Here is a 13,980-nt window from a genome sequence, read left to right on the forward strand (position 1 = left end):
CCGGTCAACATAGCAAGACCCCCATCTCTAGTTTAAAAAAAAAATTAAAAAGATTTGGAAATCTCTAATAGCACAAAATCTACCCAAAGCAGAACATTTGAATCCCATCTTAAACCCTATTTCGTTATTTCTACTATTATTTCATTTTGGATTACAATTTTTTTTGTCTGTTTACTTCCCAAGAACAGTTGTCTTTTTTCTGTTCTCTAGTGTTACTAAACAATAGAAATACTCCAGTTAAGAGCTTTCATAGCAACAATCCTCCACATGACTAGTCAGGAGCCAAGGTAAAATTCTATGGGACAGGAGACACAAAGCACCTCTAAAGCAATACTGGTCTTTCCCAAGAAGGGAATGAGGAAGCCAACTGAGCAATGCAGGAATCCTTACGGTGACCTAAAAATATCAGTTCCAGCCATGCGTCATCTTTCCAGGTCTTGGAAAGTGGACAAGACCAAGAGATCACACCACGCCCGATTGAATCCAAATGCTGCCCTTTAAAAAGGTACCTCATACGTTAAAATGGTCTCCTCACCCAAAAACAGGGATGTGTGTCTAGAGGATTGTGGTGAGGGCTACATGAATAAACTATGTAAAAGGTTTATCCAAGGGCCTAGTGCCTAATTCCTAATTAAGTGCTCAATGAACAGTTTTTTTTAAATCTCCAGCTGGAACTTTGAGGCTTTCTGTTCTTTTCTGTTTGTATCTGATTTTCCATATAATACCCTCTTTTGCTTTCCCAATAACCCAACCAGATGTCTATAGATAGGACTCATTAGCACCACTTGACTGTTGAGAAAATCATATCTTGGAGAAATGAAGTGACTTGGCCTAGGCCACACTGGGGATGACTAGAAGGGAAGACTCGATGCCTTCCAAGGCCTGCAGTAAAAGGCTGTCCTCACAGACCCCAAGGAGAAGCCCTGGAATCACCGGAGGAGCAAAGCAAGAGCCAAGAATGTCAAATCTCATACAAAGTCCCCTACACAGGGTGACATTCCAGACGCAGTATTCTTATGGAAGAGCAAATGTGGCTCAGTTTCCCCAACCCCATCTGAGCCAGGGCCTAGTGCCAGTGCTGCCCAGTTGACCACTGTCAGAGCCACCAGCACCTGACCACAGACAGGCACCCATCAGCTTCCCACAAAGCTTGTCCTGTCGGCTTTGGATGGGCACGCCCCTCTGTGACCGGAAAACCAGACGTTCTGCACCAGTTTCCAGGCTCTGACGTGGGTGCCCGCTGCTCAGCTGCTGTGGCAAATCTCTTTCCACAGACCATATCAGCAGGTTTACCATAAAGTCACCGTCTCACAGCTTCCAGCCCGAGTCCCTGGTTAGTCATGCTCCTTCTGGTTTCCCTTTACATACGGGAACGGAGAGACCCCAGAGATGAGGGAAACTGCTCCCATGATTTTCACTCTCATGAGCCCCATAAGGCCCTAAACTTGAACAGCAAACCCTGAATTGTCTAGACTACCAGGGCCCTAGACTTGCAGACTCTGACAGTTGGAAAAAACCCTCAGAGAACATCTAATCCAGGCATGGGCCAACTTTTTCTCTAAAGGGCCAAATTATAAATATATTAGGTTTGGTGGGTCACTTCCAGTTTCTGTCCAATATTCTATTTTTATTATGCCCTTTACAAAAAAAAAAAAAAAAACACTCTTAGCTCAAGGGCTCACACAAACAAGCCTGGGGCAGAATTTGGCCTGAAGACCATGGTTGGTGGATCCCAGCTTCACCCAACCCTGTCACCACACAGAAGGAAAAACAAAGATCCAAAGAGGTTAAGTACACTTCCCCCTATGATGGAAATGTTCTACATTTGCACTGACCCAGCACAGTACCCACTAGCCACTTGTAATGTTGCTACAACATTGGAACAACAGATGGAGGAACTGAATTCATTTTCCTTTAATTTTAATTCATCTCAATTTAAATAGCCATCTGTGGCTAGTGATGACTTTATTAGACAGCTAGAGTGAGAGATTCCTGGAATCTCTATTCAGTGTTGAGCCATATGTCTTCAGACTCCTTGTTATATAAGAGAAGTAAATGCCTAATTTTTAAGTCACTGTAAATCAATGCATTTACCTGCAGTTATATGTATTCTAGCAGATCCTACTGAAACGGGACAATTCCCTTGACCCCTTCATGGGGCCCTTTGTGAAGTGGGCGGCTCATTTACTCGGCTGCCACGCTCCATCCCTTATAGGAGGGAGCACGTGAGTGGATGGGTACAGGAACCAGAGCAAACAAAGGCTGGAACCCTCGGCCATTCTTTCCAGTGGGAGCAGGGCCTGTGCAGGCCTCACGGTTGCATACAAGCATATTACAATGCTCTTTTAGCTCTGCCATCCAGGATGGGGTGCCTGCAACCCCCGAGCCCCAGAGGGCATGTTACCAGCTCAGTGGCCCATTTTCCTCATCGTATAGAGCAGTTGCCCTCTGCCAACAAGGGCAAACAGCCAGTGTGACAGCCTTTTGGAGTTCCCACACCCAATGGGTCCCCAAATTCTTGTCTGGTATTCAGGAAGAATCAGGTCACACAAACGGTTTCAAAGGTGATGAATGTGGAGTTTTTATTGAGTGACAGAGGTGGCTTTCAGTGGGATGAGGAGCTGGAAAGGGGATACAGTGGGAAGACAATCTTCCCCTGGAGTTCAACCGTCCCGGGATGAACCCCTCTCTGACTGTCCCCAGCCAAACTCCTCACCACGTTCAGACACTTCTCTCCTTCTCTGCCACATGACTCTGCTGCTCATGGAGCCTGGGATCTGGAGTTCTTACAGGCATAGGATAGGGGGTGGAGTGGGCCAGAGTGGTCTTGGAAAGGCAACATTCAGGCACAAAAATAGGAATACCTGTTCTCCTTTAGGGCCATAGGTCCAGGCTTGAGGGTGGAGCCCTTACCAGGGACCCTGCCCTCCTGCCTCCTGTTCATGTCACTACCAGAGGAAAAGAGATTAGGAGATCCCCAGGGCTTCCACTGCCCATGAGATAACATTCAAGTCAATCAATCCCATTTTATTTTCATCACAAAGGATAGTTACTATCAGCTAACAATGGGTTAGGAGAATATCCAAACAGAAAGGAAGGGGTAGAAAAGAGTTCTCTTCACTCACTCAGATCCTCTCTTTGACCAAAGTCACAAACTTCTGTAACACCCAAGGTTGGGGGAAGCTGGTCGTTTAGAGTCAAAGTGAAGAGTAGAATGAGATGCACCAGGCCTGTCATGTCCTGGCTCCGGTCCTTTCCCTGCCACACCCAGCTAGGGAAGGTCACTTCTCTCTCTGAAGTTCACACCCGTCACGGGTAAGGTTGAGGATAATCAATTTTCTCCTGCCTGGCTCAAGGAGTCATTGTAGGCTCAAGTCAGAATGGATGGAAGTACTTTGTGTAAACAGTAAAGCACTAGTGAGGAAATTCCTAGAGAATATCATTCCAGGCAACACTGAAGACCTCAGCAAGTCTCACCACCTGCTCCGAGAAGTAGACACACCTAACATCCTGCACTGGTTGGATCTTCACCTCTAACTGTACTCTTCACTTTGACTCTAGATGGTCAGCTTCCCCCAACGTTGGCTGTTGTAGAAGTTTGTGCCTTTGGTCAAAGAGAGGATCTGAGTGAGGGAGGAAGACTGTTCTACCCCTTCCTTTTGGTTTGGGATATTCTCCTAACCCAGTGTTAGCTGATTGTAACTGTCCTTTGTGATGCAAATAAAATGGGATTGATTAACTCGAGTGTAATCCCATGGGCAGTGGAAATCTGGGCTCTTTAGGCCCATATTTCATTTTCAAGTAGTAGAGCATTCCATCACCTTGCCATGTGTTGGGAGAGCCCCACTCTCATAAATGAAGATGGAGTAGGCACAAGGCTCCAGTTAGTACCTAGAATGACTGCAGGTCGGTACCCTCAGACACGTGCAACATAGCTGAACCCTTATCACTGCCCCACGGTAGGTATTTATTCCCCGCAAATGATGACAGGTCAAATCTGAACACAGAAGTAGGTAGTAGGCTAGCAAAGCTTCTAGGGTCGCTTAGAAGTAGAGAGCTGGGGAGAATGGATTCCCCTCCAGGAAACACAGAGAGAGAACTCCAGGATCCTAGAGTGATGACAGCGCACAGGATAAACAGAAGCCATAGGAAACCCGCCAGGAGGGACGGTGTCATGAAAAATGGTTTGGGCCAGAAAAGCAGCCTCCAGGCTGAAATATATAGGAAGGTTTATGTTAATATACCCCACCATCACCCTTTACCCACCAAGAATGCCAAATAGAATTGGATTATACTTACCTATATACCGTTAAAGGATAGTTGCTAAAAGAATGCATAATCATAACACTCACTGAAATATCAAAGAAATGCATATCAATGATTTAGCTCATTAATTTGTGACAGAACTAGTAGGATGTCACATCTAGTTGCAAGGATAATTCCAAGAACCACATATACACAAGCAAGAAGTACTGAAATGAATAAAGATGCAAAACTGGTTTATTCCACAGGAGATGTGGTAAGACAATTGTATTACCACCAGAAAATGTATTTGCATATCTATGGACAAGAACCATTTGCATCACTCTCAGTCATCTACAACTTACAGTTCTGAAACAGTTCAAAGGCAACAAAAGGCCCAGAGGCCTCATAGAAACACCTCGTTTTCTGAGGAAGACACCCAGCCATCTTTTCGATCCATTTCAAAGTCATTCACCATTTTTCCTATGATATCAAGGTCTTATCCCAATCACCTTCCCTCCTCACTCTCAGTTGTCCATGGGAGCATGGGAATGGACAGAACTTTCCAGGAAACGATATGGCCTATTCTGGAGCTAGGGCAAATGAATGTGAGCAGTAAGAAGTGGGCATGAAACATAGAATCCTTGAGCACAAAGAGACCTCATACCAAAGACATTATTTTACAGAAGCAGAAATAGACCAGAGAAGAAAGGGGATTTTCCTAAAGACACACAGCAGAGTGGACGTGACACCTTCCCTTCAATAACACACACTTTTTAAGGCAGAAGGGCTGACAAAGGAGGGTGCCAAGGGATTATTCATTCTCTCTGGTCTAGGGAGAGTGACGACAAGAGACCTCTCCCCTAAGATGTGTTATTTATCTTCCTTGAGCCACATCTACAAAACAGGGATGGTACTCACACCTCCCTCACTGTGTATTGTCAGGTTTAAATGGGACAGGTTTAGATAAAATGCCTGTCCCATAGCAGGTGCTTCATAGACAACATTTCCTCTCACCCTCCTGAGTAGCTGTGTGACCCCAAAGAAGTGACAGGGGTCATTCTGCTTTCACTTGGCCGGGGGTTACAATCATATAAACAAGACTGCGGCTTCTTACCCGCGATGAGTCACAGGCTGCTTTCCAGCACAGATTCAATTCATCTGGAGACAGTTCTGATGATTTCAGACCCTGGGCTCTTTCAGCCCCAAGGCCTCAGGCCACTACCACATATCCCGTGCCAAACTGGCCCCTTATAACAAATGTGAAGAAAACACAGAAAAGAGGAGAAGACAAAAAAAAAATATTAAGTATAAAAGAAAGTTTCGCCCCATTCTCCAGGAGTCAGGTGGTGGGTGGGTGGGTGGAGAGATGGCCAGGGCATGGTGGGAAGGCCCCCAGTGAATTGTACCCTTGGTGCAGGGAACCCACAAACAGAGACACCAGCCTTGTTTCCCATCACTGCGAAGCCATCATGACCTTCAAACAGCTCGCAGGGCGGGGCCCTTCACATCTTCTGAGTCCTGATATGACTGAGCATCCATTATACAACCATGCTGTGAACAACTTGGTCTCAGTCCTCGACCACAATCTCAATTTCGGGGCATCCCTGATCTCTCTCTGCAGAGAGATTCAGAAGAGGCCCCAGAGATAGTAAAAGTTGGGGGATGGTGGGAGTTATTTTTTGCTGCTGTTTTTTTCCGATTCACACCACCATGTGATAATGGGACCTTTCCCTTTCTCTGGGGGTGAACCTTGCAAAACCACCCAAAGTCAGACCAGGAAGCGACCCCCAAAGTTCCTGGGATTTAGTCTTCTGCCTTCTACAAGGTGAAATGGCAAACCTAATAAGGACAAAATCCTGGCTCTTCCAGAACTGATAGAAATGTAGACCCTGCCAGGTGCAGTGGCTCACACCAATAATCCCAACACTTTGGGAGGTCGACATGGGTGGATCATCTGAGGTCAGGAGTTCTAGATCAGCCTTGCCAACATGGTAAAACCCTATTTCTACTAAAAATACCAAATTTAGCCCGGTGTGGTGGTACACACCTGTAATCCCAACTACTCAGGAGGCTGAGGCAGGAGAATCGCTTGAACCTGGGAGGCAGAGGTTGCAATGAGCCGAGATTGCACCACTGCACTCCAGTCTGGGTGACAGAGCAAGACTGTGTCTCCAAATAAAAAATGTAGACCCTGAATAGAAGCCCTTTGTTTCTCTGACACATTGGAGTTTACAAATCCTGTTTATGAAAATGATCAGAAGAGAGCTGCTCTGCCTCAAGCCTGTGCAAGAGGCCAGGGCCCTTTCTGTTCAGCCATTCCCTGATTTCTGGGATGATATCTACATGAACTTAAGTTTTGTCAATGGGGAAATTGAGGTCAGAGAACATAAAATGATTCTAGGCAATCCAATGAGAAAACCATGGGATTTTAGACTGTCTAAAGACTCACTCTAAACCCCAGGACTCTGAATGCCTTCCAAGTCGATAATCTGGACGTAGTAATCTTCCTCCTTTTCGAAAGATCACAAGATAAAGAAGTGGTTGTAAACCTGGACACCAGAGGCATCCCAGTCCTGGACACTGTCAGCAGGTGAGGCAGGGACTTCCGCTGTTCTCTAAAGAAGTGAGATTTCAGCTGCAAGGCTGTGACCCAAGGAACCAGCAGAGGAATCTTAATCTCAACATCATCTCCTTTATTAGAAGCCATCATTCTGCCCACAGGAACCATTGTCCCATGTGATTCAAACTAACAGGACATCAGTAAAAACAGCTATCATTTAATTAAAAAAAAAAAAAAAAAACACGATGAACTGACAGGACAAGAATCTCCGGACTGCCCCTTCTAAGATCTAGTTGGCCTCTGATGGAAGGGGATTCAAGGCAGTCCTGGGGAGCCCTTCCATCTCACAGCTGTTGATGCCTGTGGCCAATACCTTCAATCTCTCACCCATCCTGAATTTTTTTTTTTTTTTTTTAAGACACAGCCTTGCTGTGGCACCCAGACTGGAGTGCAGTGACACAATCACAGCTCACTGCAGCTTTGATTTCCCAGGCTCAAGTGATCCTCCCACCTCAGCCTCCTAAGTAGCTGGGACTACAGGCATGTACCACCACACCCAGTTAATTTTTTAACTTTTTGTAGAGACAGAGTCTCACTATGTAGCCCAGAGTGGTCTTGAACTCCTGAGGAGCTGAGACTCCAGGCATCTGCCACCACACCCAGCTAATTTTTTAATATTTTGTAGAGACAGGGTCTCGCTATGTAGCCAGAGTGGTCTTGAACTCCTGGATCCAAGCATTCCTCCCACCTCGGCCTCCCAAAGTGCTGGGATTACAGGCACGAACTGCTGCACCCGACCCTGAATTCGAAATGGAGTGAAATCACAAACCATGAACTAGTAAAAATAAGGCACTCTCTTTAATGTATTTCAGCATAAGCCATGGAGGAAGGGGATAAAAAGGTGGAAACAAAATGAGACAGGCTCCAGATCCATTTAGCAAACTTATGGAGGTTAGGCTGGGTACTCAAGTGACAAGAAAATGAAACAGCTATTGTTCCCTGGGGCAATGTTATAGAACATCTTATTCTGTCTTCTGAAAGCAGAGCTAGAATACGTTTTTTTTTTTTTTTTTTTTTTTTTTTTTTTTGAGACGGAGTCTCGCTCTGTCGCCCAGGCTGGAGTGCAGTGGCGCAATCTCGGCTCACTGCAAGCTCCGCCTCCCAGGTTCACGCCATTCTCCTGCCTCAGCCTCCCGAGTAGCTGGGACTACAGGCGCCCGCCACTGCGCCCGGCTAATTTTTTCTATTTTTAGTAGAGACGGGGTTTCACCATGGTCTCGATCTCCTGACCTTGTGATCCGCCCGCCTCGGCCTCCCAAAGTGCTGGGATTACAGGCGTGAGCCACCGCGCCCGGCGAGAATATGTTTTTAACTAATGCATCTGCAACTGGCCAGTTACCACTTAAAGAGACATGAGCTATAAAGGAGGTAATCCCATCCAGGGTGCAGACAACCAGGATGAGGACCCAGGGTTCTTAGTGGCCCCCAAGTCTCAAGTAGGTAAGCCTCTTTCCTCTTATGAACCTCAGCATTCCCCAGAATTGCATAGTGGGAAAGGCATTTAGGTAAATTTTTATCTTCAGACACCCTTGCTCTGACGTTCTCTGGGATTTGATGATGGTCACATTTGGCTTGCTCTAAAACAGAATCAGAAAGAACAGGCAGGCCCCCAGAGTTCAGCCCCTCCAACATGGGTCTGTTTCAGTGCCCTGGACATTGGCACTGTGGATACCAAGGAATTGGATCTAACTTTGCTTGTATTTAACCCGAGTAAGCAAACAAAGCATTTAACTTTGTGTTTAAGATTTAGAAAATTTGCCAGAATCACTTTTATTTCTTCTACAAAAGGAAAATGACCAAGTCAGGCCAGGCACCATCATTCATGCCTATAATCCCAGCACTTTGGGAGGTCAAAGAGGGAAGATCATTTGAGGCCAGAAGTTCAAGACCAACCTGGCCAACATGGCAAAACCTCATCTCCACAAAAAATACAAAAAATATATATATATATATATTAGCTGGGCATAGTGGTATACACCTGTAATCTCAGCTGTTCAGGAGGCTGAGGCATAAGAAGTGCTTGCACCTGGGAGGTGGAGGTTGAGTGAGCTGAGATGGCACCACTGCACCCCAGCCTGGGTGATAGAGTGAGACTGTCTCAAAAAAAGAAAAAAGAAAAGGAACATGACAAAGTGAGTGGTTCTTCCTAATACCATCAAAACAATTGAGTTTTTTTTTTCTCACATTTATTACTCAATCTCTTGCGTAAACTATTATGAAGTGTAAAATCAATGTTCAAATTAACAATGTTTTAATTTTTACTCTAACCATCATTTTATGACATACATAAATATGTAAGGATTATTTTGAAGATCTTTAAAACAACTAATGGTAAAGAATCTTCCCTATATATAACAGAAAACTAAATTATCCTCTTTTCTGGCTGGAATCACGGAATATGTCAAAAAGAAGGAGGTTCCTGCTGTGCTAGAAACCCTTAAGAAAAAGTCAAGGAATTTGCAGAACTGAAGATAAAGTGCCTGAGAATGAAGTTTGCCCAAAAGATGCTTCTAAAGGCAAGGAGGAAGCTTATCTATGAAAAAGCAAAGCACTATCATAAGTAATATAGGCAGATGTATAGAACTGAGATTCGAATGGCTAGGGTGGCAAGAAAAGCAGACAACTATGTACCTGCAGAACTGGCGTTTGCCATCAGAATCAGAGGTATCAATGGTGTGAGCCCAAAGGTCTGAAAGGTGTTGTAGCTTCTTTACCTTCGTCAAATCTTCAGTGGAACCTTTGTGAAGCTCAACAAGTCTTCAATTAACATGCTGTGGATTGTAGAACCATATATTGCATGTGGGTACCCAAATCTGAAGTCGGTAAATGAACTAATCTATAAGTGTGGTTATGGCAAAATCAATAAGAAGCGAATTGCTTTGACAGATAACGCTTTGACTGCTCAATCTCTTGGTAAATACGGTATCATCTGCATGGAGGATCTGATTCATGAGATCTACACTGTTGGAAAATGCTTCAAATAAGCAAATAACTTCCTGTGGCCCTCCAAACTATCCTATCCAGAAGGTGGAATGAAGAAAAAGACCACCCATTTTGTAGAAGGTGGAAATGCTGACAATGGGGAGGACCAGATCAACAGCCTTCTTAGAAGAATGAATGAAGGTGTCTACCATGATGATTTTTCTAATCCGGTCAGTTAATAAGTAACTGCTCTTGAATTGAAAGAAAAAAAAAAAGGAAAACTCAATTATCAAACCTAGTTTTATCTCCTTTAAAATTTGTATCTTATTTAAAGAATATATTACCAGAAGTCTAGAGAACCATGAAGCCTGGATTAAAATGCAGTGAGCTGAGATCGTGCCACTGCACTCCAGAGCCTGGGTAACGGAGCGAGACTCCGTCTCAAAAAAAAAAAAAAAAAGGATTCTTAAAACTTTTTCCAGCTGAGCACGGTGGCTCACGCCTGTAATCCCAGCACTTTGGGAGGCTGAGGTGGACCAACATGGTGAAACCCCATCTCTATTAAAAACACACACACAAAAAAAAAATTAGCCAGGCATGGTGGCAGGTGCCTGTAATCCCAGCTACTCGGGAGGCTGAGGCAGGAGGATGGCTTGAACCCGGGAGGCAGAGGTTGCAGTGAGCTGAGATCGTGCCACTGCACTCCAGACTGGGTGACAGAGTGAGACTTTGTCTCAAAAAAAAAAAAAAAAAAAAAAGAAACAACAACAACAAAAACTTTTTCCTTAGCCTTCTTTCTTGCTGACAAGTTCTATAGTACTTAGAAATTGCCCAAGAGAAATTCCTACTTCTGATGTGTTTTGTTTTTGGTTTGCTTTTGTTTTTTTCCTGACTTGGCAGAGATGGGACTGAAACACATGTCCCTTGCTTCTCAGTTCAGTTCTCAGGCCACGGCACAACTGTTTTCATGTTATAAGCCTAGGACCTCTGAAAAGCCTTCTCATCTCCAAAATAGACTCTTCCCAACCCCAAAATAAAGCTTAAGAAGCCTTTCACAATGACTCACTCAGAAGCAAAGTTCCCCAACAGAGAAGCAAGTCATGAAATAAACACCCCACAAGCTCCAAGCACCCGCTGTGTGCCATGGGCAGTCTCCAAGCCAGGAGGGCCTCAGAGAACAGTAGAGCCATGGGAAACTGCTCTCTCGTGTTTACTTTCCCCTTGTATTGGACATGATCAAGAGAACTTCCTCCCCTGTCTGCCTTTTTTTGCTGCCTTTCCATCCAGCCCTCCATTCATTCAGTCATCCATCAACAATAGATTGGATCCATTAAGGCCCCAACTTTCCTTCCACCCTACACCCATGTCATAGATATAAAAGTGAGGTGTCCTCCTATTCTGTCTCTAGGCCCCAGCCATGTGTCTTATTTGAGCCAGCAGAAAATCAGAGAACATGACACAAACAGAGGCAAGAAAAATTACTAGTATCCCTTATCCCTTGTAGCCTCTTCCATGGGCATAAGCCAGCCTGCTGGGAGATGAGAGGCATGAACCAGGGTCAGGTCACCCAGTTGTCCCAGCTATGCCCATTATAGACCATCCAGTAGCCAGACAACTCCCCAGATGTATGACCAACCCCAACCAATTTCAGCAGAACTGGCTGGCCATCCTGAGCACGAGAGCAAGAAATAGACGTTGCCGTAAGCCACTGAGGTTTTTTATTTATGACTAAGCATTATTGTGGCAATAAATCATCTCTACATTCCAGCTAGCAGGAAGGAGGAAGGACAAAAGAATGTTTCCAGAAGTCACACAGGATGCTATCAGTTATTTGTCATGGGCAAGAACTCAGTCTCACAGCTGCCTCTACTGCAGAGAAGATTGGAAAATAATGGTCTTTATTCCAGACAGTCATATTTCCAGCCACAAATTGCAAGTTCTATTATTAAGGGAGAAGTGGAGAAAGGAAATTGGGAAACAATGAGAAGTCTCTGCCGCAAGTGCAGACAGGTTTGGGATCAAACAGATCTAGGTCCATACTGCAACTCAACCAGGGACTCAACTTACGACCTTGGACAAAATGTTTCCTTCGGGGGGCCTCAGTGTTCCTATCTATACAGTGGGAGCAAGGGAGAGTTAGTCTGCATGGGCTCTTAAGCTTCTCCTGGCTCTTTCCTTGCTAGAAATCAGAGTGAAGATTTTGAAGGGGTTGACCTTCCATCAGATGCTAGCAAAGATGTACCTATTTATACACCTAGGTGAAATTGCCCTTCAGTCTGAAAGTCTTCAGTGAACAAAAAGGCCAACATCTAGCAGAAACTTGTGTTGGAAAAAGATCTGCCTGGGCTCGCTCTTGCTGCTTTTCAAGTTACACAGAAGCAGTTGTCTGGGGCAGGCATCTAGCACACTAAGGCCTCTAGCTATAACCCTCAGGTGCCCAGTAGAGGTCAGAGAACAAAGATCCAATTATGTTGCTCAACTCCTGCCTGGGACTCCATCTAAGGAAGCAGAGACCCAAAAAGATATGGAAAAGGAGTGGTCAGATAGTCGAATTCCAGCCAGGCAACATTTATATGGTCCTGTTTGGAATAGGAACAGAGAAAACTACATTTTAATTTACTGCCATCAAATTACATAACCCACATGTGTACTTTATAAAGAGGAAAGAAACCTTTACTCAGAGTCTAATTACAGCTTTCTAAAAGTCCTATAAAGCCGTATGGTTCTGCAATGAAAGAAACTTCCCACTTTATATTTGATAAATCAGACTTACGTAATTTACAACTCAAGAATCCTCTTACTCTTACTCTAAACCTCAAGTATTTTATCTCCTCTTGAGGAAAAAAGATTCAAAATAGCACTGAAGCCCAGGGCCAGCAGAATACTCTATCTGCCACAAAATTCATGACTGTCCTGAATTTTGTAAGAAATGCATGAATTATAACAACAAAACAGCAACATTAGGTATTGAGTGTTTACTCTGTGCCCAAAACTTTGAGTTCAATGTTTCAATGAATCCTCAAAAAGCCATTAGGCATTACGATGCCACTTACAGGCATGGACACTGAAGCTCAGAGAAGCCACATAAGTCATCCATGGTCACACAGCTAACATATGATGAACTGGGATATCATCTTAGATAGTTGTCTCCACAGCAAAGCACTTGGCACAGTGTCTTACACATAGTTAACATCACAAATGTTACTATTATGCTTAATCCCCTTAAAACGATTCCTGCCAGTCAGGCACAGTGGCTCACACCTACAATCCCAGCACTTTGGGAGGCTGAGTTGGGTGTATCACTTGAGGTCAGGAGTTTGAGACCAGCCTGACCACTGTGGTGAAACCCTGTCACTGCTAAAAATACAAAAAGTAGACAGGCGTGGTGGCAGGCACCTGTAATCCCAGCTACTCGGGAGGCTGAGGCAGGAGAATCCTTGAACCCCAAGGGCGGAGGTTGCAGTGAGCCAATATCATGCCATTGAGCTCCAGTCTGGGCAACAGGAGACTCAGCCTCAAAAATAAATAAATAAATACATAAATACATAATTTAAAAAATAATTAAAATAAAAATAAATTTTTAAAAAATGATTCCCACCTATATTGGGGCAAGGTGGTCCCACAGATTCCTTAACCCACAGCGTCTAGATGATTTTCATTGGCAAACCCATAATTTTTCCTGTAAGTTTCCCACATCCCTGCCAAAGTCAGAAGATTTGTCTTATTTTATTTGTTTCTGAGAATGCTGATTTCACTTTTTAGGGTTTCATCAGGACAATCTTAAGAAATAATCTCCTCTGGCCAGACGCAGTGGCTCAAGCCTGTAATCCCAGCACTTTGAGAGGCTGAGGCGGGAGAATCGCTTGAGTCCCAGAGTTAGAGACCAGCCTGGGCACCATAGTGAGACTCCATCTCTACAAAAAAATAGAAAAAATTAGCCGGGTGTGGTGGTGCATGACTTTAGTTCTAGCTACCCAGGAGGCTGAGGTGGGAGGACCACTTGAGCCAGGGAAGAAGAGACTGCAGTGAGCCATGATAGTTCCACTGCACTTCAGCCTGGACAACTGAGCAATATCCTGTCTCAAAAAAAAAAAAAAAAAAAAAGAGAGAGAGAGAGAGAAAAGAAAAGAAAAAAATATATATCTTCCATATCTCTGGAAATTAGCACACTGTCTTGAAATCAGTTATAAGGC

General features: G+C 44.4%; 1 pseudogene; it reads left to right on the forward strand.

The window, feature by feature from the left end:
• The first annotated feature begins 9,359 nt into the window (after positions 1-9,359).
• LOC703309 (large ribosomal subunit protein uL30 pseudogene) lies at positions 9,360-10,179 on the forward strand (annotated as a pseudogene).
• Positions 10,180-13,980: the final 3,801 nt, after the last annotated feature.

This window comes from Macaca mulatta, chromosome 15 (assembly GCF_049350105.2).
Source record: "Macaca mulatta isolate MMU2019108-1 chromosome 15, T2T-MMU8v2.0, whole genome shotgun sequence".
NCBI classification, from domain to species: Eukaryota; Metazoa; Chordata; class Mammalia; order Primates; family Cercopithecidae; genus Macaca; species Macaca mulatta.